Source organism: Chlorocebus sabaeus, chromosome 24 (assembly GCF_047675955.1).
Source record: "Chlorocebus sabaeus isolate Y175 chromosome 24, mChlSab1.0.hap1, whole genome shotgun sequence".
Taxonomy (NCBI): Eukaryota; Metazoa; Chordata; class Mammalia; order Primates; family Cercopithecidae; genus Chlorocebus; species Chlorocebus sabaeus.
The window spans coordinates 82,096,474-82,111,177 of NC_132927.1; the positions used below are offsets into that span (position 1 = coordinate 82,096,474).

A 14,704-nucleotide genomic window follows, 5' to 3' on the forward strand; every position below is an offset into this window, starting at 1 on the left:
AATATTTCAAGGAATAATCCTTACTAGTGTTTGTCTACTTTTGGTCATGTTCCAGTGCCTGCAATTGGTGTGTGTGTGTTGTGTGTGCTTACAGTTTTTCCAGTGTTTATAATTGCCATCTGCCAAAGGACTGGTCTGATATTTGCTGCTCCAGCTGCTCCAGCATTATTGGAATTAGAACGACTTTCTCTCATGTGGTTTTTTGTTTTCATTTCCCTGTTGACTAGTGTGGTTCAACATCTTTTCATATGTTTAGTGGCTATTTGGATGTCTTCTGTAAAACATCTGTTCAGTTCTCTTTCCTATTCCTCTGTTGAATTGTTTGAGTTTTTTTGGTTTGTTTACAGGGATCTTCTCCATATTATGGATCTGTTTCTGTCAGTTAGTTACAAATGTTTATAGGAAACATTGAGAAAAACTGAAATGGACCAAAAGACTACTAAGTGCCTTCAATGGAAAGCAAGACATCATCTTGTACACTCTTCCAGGTTATTTCATTCTGTGAAACTCTGCATCTTTTATTTTCTTTGAACTATTTTACAACTCTATAAGCTAGGGGTCCCCAACCCCTGGGTCATGCACTGGAACTAGTTCATGGCGTGTTAGGAACTGGGCCACATAGCAGGAGGAGAGGGGTGAGTGAGCATTACTGTCTGAGGTCCACCTCCTGTCAGATCAGTGGCATCATTAGATTCTCATAGCAGCGAACACTATTGCAAACTGCAGATTCATGCGATCTACATTGCACACTCCTTATGAGACCCTAATGCCTAATGATGTGAGGTGGAACAGCTTTGCCCCGAAGCCATCCCCCGATCCTGGTCTGTGGAAAAGTCATCTTCCATGGAGCTAGTTCCTAGTGCCAAAAAGGTTAGGGACCACTGCTCGAAGCTGTAGATAATTGATAGCGATGCAAAACTCTTTGAATTGGTAGAAGTTCAAATTCTCATCTTTGGAAGGACAATGGATTCCTCCTCACCTTCCAGGGAAAAGGGCAATTTTGCATCTATTTATGAATGCCTTTTACCATTCTTTAATCAATTATATACGTGTAGTAATTTGAATTCCTCTTTGAACTGGTTGTAGCACCTTAATTAATGAGATAAAGAGCATCTCTGAAATGTGTCATCATGTTTATGTGAGTCATGATCATAATATTTTTTTAAAATGACCTTTTAACTCATTGAGATTTCTTCTCCCCCATGGCCCCATCCAGCCTCAGTATTCAGGAAGCTTAGTATTCTGTGGCCCTGGAGGGCAGGAGACCAGGTGTTGACGAGCAGATCTGAGGTTGGTCGCAACTTTTCCCCATAGCTCTGCTTTAACCAGTGCCCTGGGAATGCCTCCCAACCCCACACCTGTCCTGTTGGCCCAGGTGAGCTCCATGCCGTGTGACATCTCTGCTGGTGGCCACCTGGTGAGTATGTGTTGAATAGAGAAATGTGCAGCCCCTCCACAGAGCTTCCAGGGCTTCTGTGCTCTCCAAACCTGTCTGGGCTCAAGGGACCTTCTCAGGGTGTGATGTGTTGGTGGCTGGGTTGAGCCCTTGTCCCGGAGGGTAGGACTCAGGCAAGGACAATGTTCTGGACTCATAAAGGTGGTGTGGGGTGAGTGAAAGGAACAGGAGTTTTGGGGTCAGAAATGCGGGTTCCAGCCTGGCATTGTCCCCATGAGCATGGGCTGCAGGCTCCCCAAGGCCTCAGTTTCTACAATGGTGAAAGAGTGCCAGAGACTGCAGTACTCATTTGAAAAGCATCCAGGGATGGCAGGGGTCCGGGTGTGGACCAGCCTTCATGAATACAGAGGGTGTGACCTTGACCATTGTGAAAGGGAAATAAAATCTCAAGACTCCAAACTCATTATGCCAAAAAGAAAAGTTGAGCTGGGAAGCTGAGTCATGGAAAATAATAATAATAATAAAAAAGAATGAAAGTCACGCCTTTCCTTTTGTTTCTGAACTGATAGCAGCAGCAGATAGGCCAAGTCTCCCTAGGTGGCCTCCCTCACCCTGACAATATAAATTAACAGCCCGGTCTTCATGGCACAGGGCAAAATGAGACAAAAGAATGTGTATTTCACAGCTGTTGGATGAAATGTTGTGTAAATATCTGTCAGATGCATTTGGTCTAAAGTGCTTTTTAAATTGAATGCTTCTTTGTTGATTTTCTGTCCAGATTATCTGTTCAGTGCTGAAAGTGGTGTTGAAGTTCTCAACTACCATTGTATTGGGGTCTATCTCTTCCTTTCTTCTGCTTGATCAAATCTGCTGTTGAAGCTCATCACTGTATTTTTAAATTTTATTCATTGAATTCTTCACCTGTAGAATTTTAGTTTGGTTCTTTTTTATTTCTATCTCTGTTGAATTTTTGATTCATACTGTAAATTACTTTCCTGAATTCATTGAATTGTTTATCTGTTTTCTTGTATCTTGTATCTTATTGAGTGATCTGAAGATCAAAGTTATCTGAAGACCATTATTTTGAATTCTTTTTCCAGTAATATATTGATTTCTTTTTCATTGAGGTCTATTAATGAGAGTCATGTTCCTTTGGTGGTATCATATTTCCTTGCTTTCTCTTGTTTATTGTGTTCCTGCATTGATGTCTGTGCATCTGGCGAAATAGTCACCTCTTCCAAACTTTCAAGAGTGGGATTTTAGAAAAAGAATTTCACCTGCAGTTGGGTTTAGTGTTTTGGTTGGGAAAGTGTGATGACTCTGTTTCTGAATAGGTGCAGTGGCATTGCCTCCGTGCATCTTCTTCAACTGCATTCAGCTTCAGCAGTAACTGTGGGCACTTCAGTGGCCTAGGCTGTGGATGTAGCCGTGGCATAGGTTTTTAATGTACTCAGTGTCCAGGGCTTTTGGAGTCCTCTTCTTCTTGTTTCTGCACAATGAGGAGACTTAGTCAAGGGACTTTCTCTCAGTGGCAGGTCTAATGTGATCAATGTGCAGCTGCAATGGTGCTGGGTTCCAGGTGCAGAAAATTAGAGTAGCTGTGCAGCTGGGGTCCTAGTCTCCTGGTTTCAAGAATCTGCTGTGGCACCTGGGTCTTGGGGTGTAGGTTCAGTTTCTGTGGCAAGGTTGGATTAGGTTGCTCACAGTGCTAGGATCTGTGACTTTGAGGCACCCCTTAACAGTTTTTGCTCAAGGGGTCAGGTTACAGCTGTGAGTCTATTCCTGGGGGGTGCATCATTGGTCCAACTCTGGGAAAGAAGGGGTGTTCTGGGGGTGTGGACCTGGGGAATAAGGGATGGCTGCAATTTGAGAAACTGAACCAATAGGGCACAATGTAAACTTTGGTCCCAGGGGATGAGGCACTGTGTGGTATTGACTGTAGACCCTAGGATGGTGGGGCTCAGCAGGATCCCAGACTCTGTGAGACCAGGTACAGTGGCAGCAGGTATCCCAGGATGGCAGAGCATAGCTGTAATTTGGGCCTTGGTAGGGGGCAGGCAGGGAACAGCACAGTGCTGATTCTACTTCCCAGGGAGAGGGTGCCTCAGCAGCTCAGACTCTAGGGGCCTAGGCAAGCTCCAGGGAAGCAGGGCACTACAGTTGTTTGCCCTGTCAGGTGAGATGTCTCAGCTTAGCCACTGCTCTGTTTCCCTGGGACATAGGGTGCTATATCAGCTCAGCCTTGGGATGTGCTGCTGCTCAGCTTAAGCCAGGGCACTGATTCCCTAGAGGGTGATGTGTGGCTTCAGCTCAGGCCTTCTCCACTGTAAGGAAAGGCCTGCATTTACGTATCAGTGGGTGTGATTGTTCTGAGTGTTCCAGGCACCATTTCCGTAGGATACAGGTTGCTGCTTCAGCCTAGGTACTGCAGCGTGTGACCTTCTGGGTGGCCAAGGCATTATTTCCAGGGATGCAGGGTGATGCTTCAATGTAGACACTAGAAAGGCATGATTCCTCTGCATGGCCAAAGTCTTGTTTTGCTAGGAGGCAAGAAACTGCTTTAGCTTCGACTCAGAGGGTTGGGGGAGGGGTGGGTGGAGCTGATCCACTTGACTCTGGGAGGAAGGGTTTAATAGACCCTTACCTTGACTTGGAGACATCGGGCCACTAGTCTGGGTTGTTCAGTGGCAGCTTAGCTTCAGGGATGACGGGGAGCTGTGGCTACTGACTCCTCGAGTAAGACACACTCCAATCATAGTTCCTTTTCCAGTGTAGTGAAGCAGTAGCCATGTGGGAGTGGGGTACGGTGTCAGCACCTTTTTTGGGGAGCACAGCTGTGTGGCCTCCCGGCAACTCCCTCTAGTGCAAACTGCAGGGGACCGCAGTGGCGAGGTCTGCAGGTGTCCAGGGTGTTAGTGGGTGCCGCTGGGATCCTCTTGCTTACCTCCTCATGTCAGAAGTTCCTCCGGATTCCCAGATAATCCTGGTTGGGCGAAGGAGTGGTGGAGGCTGTGTGTTTCCTTCTGTTGTCTATGTGGCCAGCCCACATCTCTGTGCATATCAGGGTTTCTGTTACTCCTCTGATGCACTCAGTGCTCTCCCTCAGTTATTTTCATTAAAATAGGGTTGTGTACTCACCGTTCTGGCTGTCTTTATAAGGATGATGAGCACTAGGGGCTTCTAGTTGGCCCTTTATTAGATTTAAGGCTCAAGATTCATCCTCCTCAGTTAATGCTCCATCTTCCAGGCCCACTGGGGTGGCCCCACGCTCTGGGCCATGGTGGCCACAGCAGCCCCAACAGCCTCCTCACCTGTGGTTCTGATCTCAAAGTCTCTCTTTCTTTATTTTGTCTGGCCTCATTTTTTTTTTTTTTTTGCATGCCAGTCTTTACTTTTAAATGATTATTAGTACACTGAGTAATAAGATGTAACAAGTTCTTGAATTCTATCATCTAGTAATTTTGATTAAGAAGCTGAAGCAATTATATTAGTGGTATTCACTGTTCTAGTTATTAGCAGGAATGGACTACTTTAAGGCTGGCTGATGCTTCACACAGGTTATAAAAACTGCTACTTTTTCATAGATAAAGCCCCTGACCTTCAGAAAAGCATTAAGGAGAAAGTGATTTAGTTCCTTCCTTTCTTCAAAGGATTGTTTTGTTTTTTCTTTTAAACTTGATATAAGACAGAAAAAGTCAACAGTGATATATATATGTGTATGTATATATATTGCTTGAACCAAACAGCATAATAAAATAGACAATATTTACCCATTATATTCCTAAGAAACATGAGGTAAAAAGATGAAATCTTTAGATAAGTTTTATTTGAGACAGGGTCTCACTCTAGCAGCCAGGCTGGAGTGCAGTGGCATGATCTTGGCTCACTATAACCTCTGCCTTCTGGGCCCAAGTGATCCTCTTGCCTCACCCTTCCAAGTTGCTAGGACTATAGGCATGTACCACCAAATCTGGCTAATTTTTATATTTTCTTGTAGAGACACAGTCTCACTATGTGGTTCAGGCTGGTCTCAAACTCCTGAGCTCAAGCCATCTGCCCGCCTTGGCTCCTGAAAGTGCTGGGATTACAGGCGTGAACCACCATGCCCAGCCTAGATAATTTCTAAGTCTGTAGAAAGAAACTAGTTTTGCTTCTCTTCAAAAAGTGAATGGACCTACTATATAATATACAGAGATAAGGTAATGTCTTCTTCTGAGAATATAACTAGAGCTTCTTATTCCATGAGGGCATCTAAAATGCCAATCCATGGAACAGGTGCTTCTCTTTTCCTATCCATTTATGTGATAGTTTTCAGGGATTTCTGGCTGGATGCCGCAGACAAAGGCCAAAGGTTGATCTAAGACTTCTTCCCTGCTCTGCTGGAAGTAGGTCTGGAGGATGGTCATCCTGGGTCTGTGAGATCCTAGTGCTGCAGCTTCCTTGGCCTTGAACTGTTTCTCCTTCTGCAGGCAGTGCTGTTCGATTTCAGCCTGAGCTGCTTCTTTGGGCTGCTTCAGCCTCTGGTTCTTTTGCTTGTGGGCTCAGGACACCTTCTTGGTAGCCTGCTTCTCAGCCTGCAGCAGCTGCTGGATCGCCTGTGACTGACTGGCCACGGCCATGGTGACTCTGAGACCGAGGTGAGCAGCCTACATCCGCTCGAAGGGCCCTTGGGTCAGCTGACCCAGCCACCTCAGCACTTCCCTCTTCAGCTGGTCTCTCTCTTCTCACATTTTACTGTAAGCTGCAAGGAGAAATCAGGAATGCCTTCAACAATTTTCTCAGGAACTTCCTCAGCTAAACGTCTAAGTTCATCATGTATAATTTCTACTTTCCACAAGACAGGAGAAGACAGTTCAGCCAAGTGCTTTGCCACTTTATAACAAGGGTCACCTTTCTTCTAGTTTTCGATAACACGTTCCTCACTTCTGTCTGGAGCCTCATCAGAGGCACCTTTAACATTCACATTTCTAGCAACATTTTGTTTGTGACAATTCATGTATTCTCTAAGATGACAGATGTTTTCTCTACAGCTCACCTCTCTTTCTGAGCCCCCATCGGGATCGCCTTTAATGTCCAAATTTCTTCCAATAGTCTTCAAAGAAACCTAAGCTTTTTCTAACACATACCTCAGAACTCTTCCAGCCTCTACCCCTTACTGAATTCCACATTTTTGCTACTTGTGACCCCTGGGTTCACTGAAAACTTACTGCTCACTTCTGATTCTTCAGTTTTTTTTTGGCAACATGCACAAAGTGGCCTGGTCTTGTTCAACCCAGTTCTAGGCCTACTATCTTGTAATGCCAGGGCAGCCTCAGCCAAATCCTGGGCTCAGCTGGTGTGATTGGGCCTCCCAGCCCTGTACCCTGAGGGCGCTTGGGCTTCACTGGGAGAGCCTGACCAAGTATCTTTCAGTACCGTGCATGTCACTCGATGTCACCCCTAGAGATTTGGGGGTGAGCAATAACATGGAGTTCCTGATATGATTTAGATGTTTGTCCCCTCAAAATTCCATATTGAAATATGATCCCCAGTGTTGGAGGTGAGGCCTCATGGGGGCAGATCTCTCATAAATGGTTTGGTGCTATCCCCTTGGTGATGGGTGATTTCTCACTGTATTAGTTCATACAAGAGCTGGTTGTTTAAAAAAGCCTGACGCCTCTTTCTTATCTCTTTTTCTCCCTCTCTCACCATTCTCACCGTGTGACATGCTGGCTCCTATTTTTTTTTTATTATACTTTAAGTTCTAGGATACATGTGCACAATATGCAGGTTTGTTACATATGTATACATGTGCCATGTTGGTGTGCTGCACCCATTAACTTGTCATTTACATTAGGTATATCTCCTAATGCTATCCCTCCCCCCACTACAATAGGACCTGGTGTGTGATGTTTCCCTTCCTGTGTCCAAGTGATCTCATTGTTCAATTCCCACCTATGAGTGAGAACATGTAGTATTTGGTTTTCTGTTCTTGCGATAGTTTGCTGAGAATGATGGTTTCCAGCTGCATCCATGTCCCTACAACGGACACGAACTCATCCTTTTTTATGACTGCATAGTATTCCGTGGTGTATATGTGCCACATTTTCTTAATCCAGTCTGTCACTGATGGACATTGGGGTTGATTCCAAGTCTTTGCTATTTTGAACAGTGCTGCAATAAACATATGTTTGCATGTGTCTTTATAGCAGCATGACTTATAATCCTTTGGGTATATCCCCAGTAATGGGATGGCTAGGTCAAATGGTATTTCTAGTTCTAGGTCCTTGAGGAATCGCCACACTGTTTTCCACAATGGTTGAACTAGTTTACAGTCCCACCAACAGTGTAAAAGTGTTCCTATTTCTCCACATCCTCTCCAGCACCTGTTGTTTCCTGACTTTTTAATGATTGCCATTCTAACTGGTGTGAGATGGTATCTCATTGTGGTTTTGATTTGCCTTTCTCTGATGGTGAGTGATGATGAGTATTTTTTCATGTGTCTGTCGGCTGTATGACTGTCTTCTTTTGAGAAGTGTTTGTTCATATCCTTTGCCCACTTTTTGATGGAGTTGTTTGTTTTTTTTTCTGTAAATTTGTTTGAGTTCTTTATTGGTTCTGGATATTAGCCCTTTGTAAGATGAGTAGATTGCAAAAATTTTCTCCCATTCTGTAAGTTGCCTGTTCACTCTGATGATAGTTTCTTTTGCTGTGCAGAAGCTCTTTAATTTGATTAGATCCCATTGTCAATTTTGGCTTTTGTTGCCATTGCTTTTGCTGTTTTAGACATGAAGTCCTTGCCCATGCCTATGTCCTGAATGGTATTACCTAGGTTTTCTTCTAGGGTTTTTATGGTTTTAGGTCTAACATTTAAGTCTCTAATCCATCTTAAATTAATTTTCATATAGGGAGTTAGGAAAGGATCCAGTATCAGCTTTCTACTCATGGCTAGCCAATTCTCCCAGTATCTTTTATTAAATAGGGAATCCTTTCCCCATTTCTTGCTTTTGTCAGGTTTGTCAAAGATGGCTGTAGATGTGTGACATTATTTCTGAGGGCTCTGTTCTGTTCCATTGGTCTTTATCTCTGTTTTGGTACCAGTACCATGCTGTTTTGGTTACTGTAGCCTTGTGGTATAGTTTGAAGTCAGGTAGCATGATGCCTCCAGCTTTGTTCTTTTGGCTTAGGATTGTCCTGGCAATGTGGGCCCTTTTTTGGTTCCACATGATCTTTAAAGCAGTTTTTTCCAATTCTGGGAAGAAAGTCATTGGTAACTTAATGGGCATGGCATTGAATCTATAAATTACTTTAGGCAGTATGGCCATTTTCATGATATTAATTCTTCCTATCCATGAGCATGGTATGTTCTTCCATTTGTTTGTGTCCTCTTATTTCACTGAGCAGTGGTTTGTAGTTCTCCTTGAAGAGGTCCTTTACATCCCTTGTAAGTTGGATTCCTAGGTATTTTATTCTCTTTGAAACTATTGTGAATGGGAGTTAATTTATGATTTGGCTCTCTGTTTGTCTGTTACTGGTGTGTAAGAATGCTTGTGATTTTTGTACATTGATTTTGTATCCTGAGACTTTGCAGAAGTTGCTTATCAACTTAAGGAGATTTTGGGCTGAGACAATGGGGTTTTCTAAATATACAGTCATATCATCTGCAAACAGGGACAATTTGACTTCTTCTTTTCCTAACTGAATACTCTTTATTTCTTTCTCTTGCCTGATTGCCCTAGTCAGAACTTCCAACACTATGTTGAATAGGAGTGGTGAGAGAGGGCATCCCTGTCTTGTGCCAATTTTCAAAGGAAATGCTTCCAGTTTTTGCCCATTCAGTATGATATTGGCTGGGGGTTTGTCATAAATAGCTCTTATTATTTTGAGATACGTTCCATCAATACCGAATTTATTGAGAGTTTTTAGCATGAAGGGCTGTTGAATTTTGTGGAAGGCCTTTTCTGCATTTATTGAGATAATCATGTGGTTTTTGTCTTTGGTTCTGTTTATATACTGGTTTACGTTTATTGATTTGCGTATGTTGAACCAGTCTTGCATCCCAGGGATGAAGTCCACTTGGTCATGGTGGATAAGCTTTTAGATGTGCTGCTGGATTCGGTTTGCCAGTATTTTATTGAGGATTGTTGCATCAATGTTCATCAGGGATATTGGTCTAAAATTCTCTTTTTTGTTGTATCTCTGTCAGACTTTGGTATCAGGATGATGTTGGCTTCGTAAAATGAGTTAGGGAGGATTCCCTCTTTTACTATTGATTGGAATAGTTTCAGAAGGAATGGTACCAACTCCTGCTTGTACCTCTGGTAGAATTCGGCTGTGAATCCATCTGGTCCTGGACTTTTTTTCGTTGGTAGGCTATTAATTATTGCCTCAATTTCAGAACCTGCTATTGGTCTATTCAGGCATTGAACTTCTTCCTGGTTTAGTCTTGGGAGAGTATAAGTGTCCAGGAAATTACCATTTCTTCTAGGTTTTCTAGTTTATTAACATAGAAGTGTTTATAGTATTCTCTGATGTTAGTTTGTATTTCTGTGGGGTCGGTGGTGATATCTCCTTTATCATTTTTATTGCATCTATTTGGTTCTTCTCTCTTTTCTTCTTTATTAGTCTTGCTAGTGATCTATCAATTTTGTTGATCTTTTCAAAAAACCAGCCCCTGGATTCATTGATTTTTTGGAGGGTTTTTTGTGTCTCTATCTCCTTCAGTTCTGCTCTGATCTTAGTTATTTCTTGCCGTCTGGTAGCTTTTGAATGTGTTTGCTCTTGCTTCTCTAGTTCTTTTAATTGTGATGTTAGGGTGTCAATTTTAAATGTTTCCTGCTTTCTCTTGTGGGCATTTAGTGCTATAAATTTCCCTCTACACACTGCTTTAAATGTGTCCCAGAGATTCTGGTATGTTGTATCTTTGTTCTCATTGGTTTCAAAGAACATCTTTATTTCTGCCTTCATTTTGTTATGTACCCAGTAGTCATTCAGGAGCAGGTTGTTCAGTTTCCATGTAGTTGAGTGGTTTTGATTGAGTTTCTTAGTCCTGAGTTCTAGTTTGATTGCACTGTAGTCTGAGAGAGAGTTTGTTATAATTTCTGTTCTTTTTGTTTGCTGAGGAGTGCTTTACTTCCAACTATGTGGTCAATTTTGGAATCTGCGATGTGGTGCTGAGAAGAATGTATATTCTGTTGATTTGGGGTGGAGAGTTCTGTGGATGTCTAGTAGGTCCACTTGGTGCAGAGTTGAGTTCAATTCCTGGATATCCTTGTTAACTTTCTGTCTCATTGATCTGTCTAATGTTGACAGTGGGGTGTTAAAGTCTCCCATTATTATTGTATGGGAGTCTAAGTCTCTTTGTAAGTCTCTAAGGACTTGCTTTATGAATCTGGGTGCTCCTGTATTGGGTGCATATATATTTAGGATAGTTAGCTCTTCTTGTTGGATTGATCCCTTTACCATTATGTAGTGGCATTCTTTGTCTCTTTTGATCTTTGTTGGTTTAAAGTCTGTTTTGTCAGAGACTAGGATTGCAACCCCTGCTTTTTTTTGTTCTCCGTTTGCTTGGCAGATCTTCCTCCATCCCTTTCTTTTGAGCCTATGTGTGTCTCTGCATGTGAGATGGGTCTCCTGAATACAGCAAACTGATGGGTCTTGACTCTTTATCCAGTTTGCCAGTCTGTGTCTTTTAATTGGACCATTTAGTCCATTTACATTTAAGGTTAATATTGTTATGTGTGAACTTGATCCTGTCATGATATTAGCTGGTTATTTTGCTCGCTACTTGATGCAGTTTCTTCCTAGCATCAATGGACTTTACATTTTGACATGTTTTTGCAATGGCTTGTATCTGTTGTTCCTTTCCATGTTTGGTGCTTCCTTCAGGATCTCTTGTAGGGCAGGCCTGGTGGTGACAAAATGTCTAAGCATTTGCTTGTCTGTAAAGGATTTTATTTCTCCTTCACTTATGAAACTTAGTTTGGCTGGATATGAAATTCTGGTTTGAAAATTCTTTTCTTTAAGAATGTTGAATATTGGCCCCAACTCTCTTCTGACTTGGAGTGTTTCTGCTGAGAGATCTGCTGTTAGTCTTCCCTTCCCCCTTGCGCTTCCCAGGTGAGGCGATGCCTCGCCCTGCTTCAGCTCTCACTGGTCGAGCTACACCCATGGAGCAGCACCAACTGTCTGACACGCCCCAGTGAGATGAACCTGGCACCTCAGTTGAAAATGTAGAAATCACCCATCTTCTGTGTTGCTCATGCTGGGAGCTGGAGGCTGGAGCTGTTTCTATTTGGCCATCTTGGGCATGCCCTCCTTAACAAGAATTTATTTTATATTTCCAAATAGCTAGAAGAGAAGATTTGAAATGTTCCCAACAAAGGAAATAATAAATTTTGAGATGATTTAACTACCCCGATTTGATCACTACACATTCTTGGCATGTATCAAAATATCATGCATACGCCATCAGTATATTAATATAAAATTATTATGTGTGCACAAAAATAATCAATTAAAAATTAGGTTATCTATGAAAGAGGCTATGGATGGAAAGGCCATACTGCCAGTCAGACCTTGGCCATCCTCCTCGTCATCTGAAACCTTTCTTGGTGTCCAGTCTTGTTTGGGCTCTAGAAGAAGTCAGCTTTTCCACTCCTTCCCTGTGATTTTTGGATATTCTCTATTCTTTAAAATTTTTGCTTGCAAAACCACCAATTCTCTGACCTAACCTCTTTTCTCTGGTTAATTAATGAAGGGAGCTAATAGTAGCCAACAAACTCTTAATACTCGATTTTGCAATCTCTTACCCTAGAGCTGCAGGCTGAATAGGCAGGGGCTCTGCCTTCCAAAGTTTAATAACTGATTTATTAAGGCATGACAAGGGTCTGCAGCCCTCCAGCCTGACACCAGGTTCCTCACTAACTGCCCGTCATCTTCTAAGGCAAGTTTTTTATTTTATTTTTTTGAGCTAGAGTCTCACTTTGTTGCCTAAGCTGGGGTGCAGTGGTATGATCTCAGCTCGCTGCAGCCTCCACTTCTGCAGGCTCAGGTGATCCTTCCACCTCAGCCTCCCTGGTGGCTGGGACTACAGGTATCTGTCTCCATGCTTGGCTAATTTTTAATTTTTTTTCTAGAGATGGAATTTTGCTTTGTTGCCCAGGTTGATCTTGAATTATTGGGTTCAAGTGATCCGCCTGCCTCAGCCTCCCAAAGTGTTGGGATTACAGGCATGAACCACATAATGTTATTTTTTGTTACAGCATCACATCTCTTCAAGGTACTGTTTGACTTATTCACATTACTCATTGAGCAGAACTGGTAACAGGTCTCCATCCACATGTGATGGCACTGGGAAACACAGTCTAACAGGAGTCCAAAGGAAGGAGAAAAACAGGTATGGATTAGTTGTTGTCATCTTTTTCAAAGATTCCTTACCTTTGACGTTGACAGTGTAAAATCTCATGTTAATGAAATAATAGCAAATGAAATCCAATCATGTATAAAAAATAATATACCCATTGAGATTTATCCCAGGTATGCAAATGTGATGGCTGATTTTACTTGTCAACTTGGCTGGGTCTTGGAACCCCATATTTGGTCAAACATCAGTCTGAATATTGTGAAGGTACTTTTTTTTTTTGGACAGGATTAACATTTAAGTTGTTAGACTTTAAGTAAAGCAGATCATCCTCCAAAATGTGGGTGGGCCTCATCCAATCAGCTGAAGACCATAAGAAAAGACAGACTGAGGTCCCCTGAGGAAGATGTAATTGTGCCTCCAGATTATATTTGGACTCAAGCTGGAACATCATCTCTTCCCTAGGTCAGCTTCCACACTGTGGATTTGATTTTGGACTTGCCAGCCTCCACACCCACGTGAACCAATTCCTTAAAATTTCTCTCTCTCTCTCTCTCTCTCTCACACACACACACACACACACACACACCCTATCCTATTAGTTCTGTTTATCTGGAGAACTCTCAGTAATACAAACAAGGCTGATTGGACATTCAAAGTCAATTAATATAAGCTTTTGCCTTAAAAGTCAATTAACATATTCCATCTCTGGAAAAGATTAAAGAAAACTCATGTGGTCATATCAATAGAAAACAAAAAAGTATTTGACAAAATACAACTCCGTTCATCATAAAAACTCTCAGCAAACTTTGAATAAAGGGGAATACCCTCAAACTGATAAAGGACATCTACAAAAAACCTACTACTAACATCATACTTCATGGTGAGAAGCAACAGGTGAGCAGGTCCCCTTACCACTCCCAATTAACACCATGCTGGAAGTCCTAGCTAATGTGTTAAAACATGAAAAGAAAGTATAAGATACACAGATTGGAGGAGAAGAAATAAAGCTGCATTTGTCATCAGATGACATGGTATCTATGCAGAAAATCCCAAATAATCGACCAAAAACCTCCTGGAACTAATAAGTGATTATAGCAATGATATAGTTTGGATATTTGTTCCTGCCCAAATCTCATGTTGAAATGTAATCCCCAATGCTGGAGGTGGGGCCTGCTGGAAGGTGTTTTAGTCATGGGGGCGGATCCTCATGAATGACTTGGGGCAGCCCATTGGTGATGAGTGAGCTCTCACTCAGAGTTCAGACGAGATCTAGTCATTAGTAGTGTGTTCCACTTCCCCCTCCACAGAGTCTCTTTCTTGCTTCTGCTTCGGCCATATGATATGGCTTCTCCCACTTTGCTGTTTGCCATGATTGGAAGCTTCCTGAGGCCTCCCCAGAAGCAGAGGCTGCCATGCTTTCTGTACAGCCTGTAGAACCATGAGCCAGTTAGACCTCTTTTTTTTTTTTAAAATAAATTACCCAATCTCAAGTATTTCTTTATAGCAATGCAAGCATGTCCTAACAGCAAATTTGAAGGATGTTAAGTTTACCAGGCAAAAGCCATTTTTCTCCCCTGTATACCAGCAATGAACAATTGGGATTTAAAGTGGAAAACCGAATACTATTTATATTAGCACCAGAAACTGAAATACTTGGGTGTAAATCTAATAAAACATATACAAGATATATATTAGGAAAACTATAAAACTCTGAAGAAATGAAAGAAGATCTAAATCAGTCGAGAGATATTCCACGTTCATGAAAAGAAAGACAATATTCTTAAGATGTCAGTTCTTCCCAACTTTATCTACAGATTTAACACAATCCTAATCAAATTCCCACCATTTCATTTTGTGGATGTTGGCAAACTCATTCTACAGTTTATATGGAAAGGGAAAATACCCAGAGGAGACAGCACAATATTGACAAACAAAAAAGTTAGTGGACTGACTCTTCCCAACTT

At 42.1% G+C, this 14,704-nt stretch overlaps 1 pseudogene and 1 gene segment (V, D, J or C); both read right to left on the reverse strand.

Annotated features, from left to right (window-relative positions):
- LOC103229879 (immunoglobulin heavy constant alpha 2-like) overlaps positions 1-14,704 on the reverse strand; it is a 229,682-nt gene that overhangs the window by 84,104 nt on the left and 130,874 nt on the right.
- On the reverse strand, positions 5,686-6,047 carry LOC103229877 (V-type proton ATPase subunit G 1 pseudogene; annotated as a pseudogene).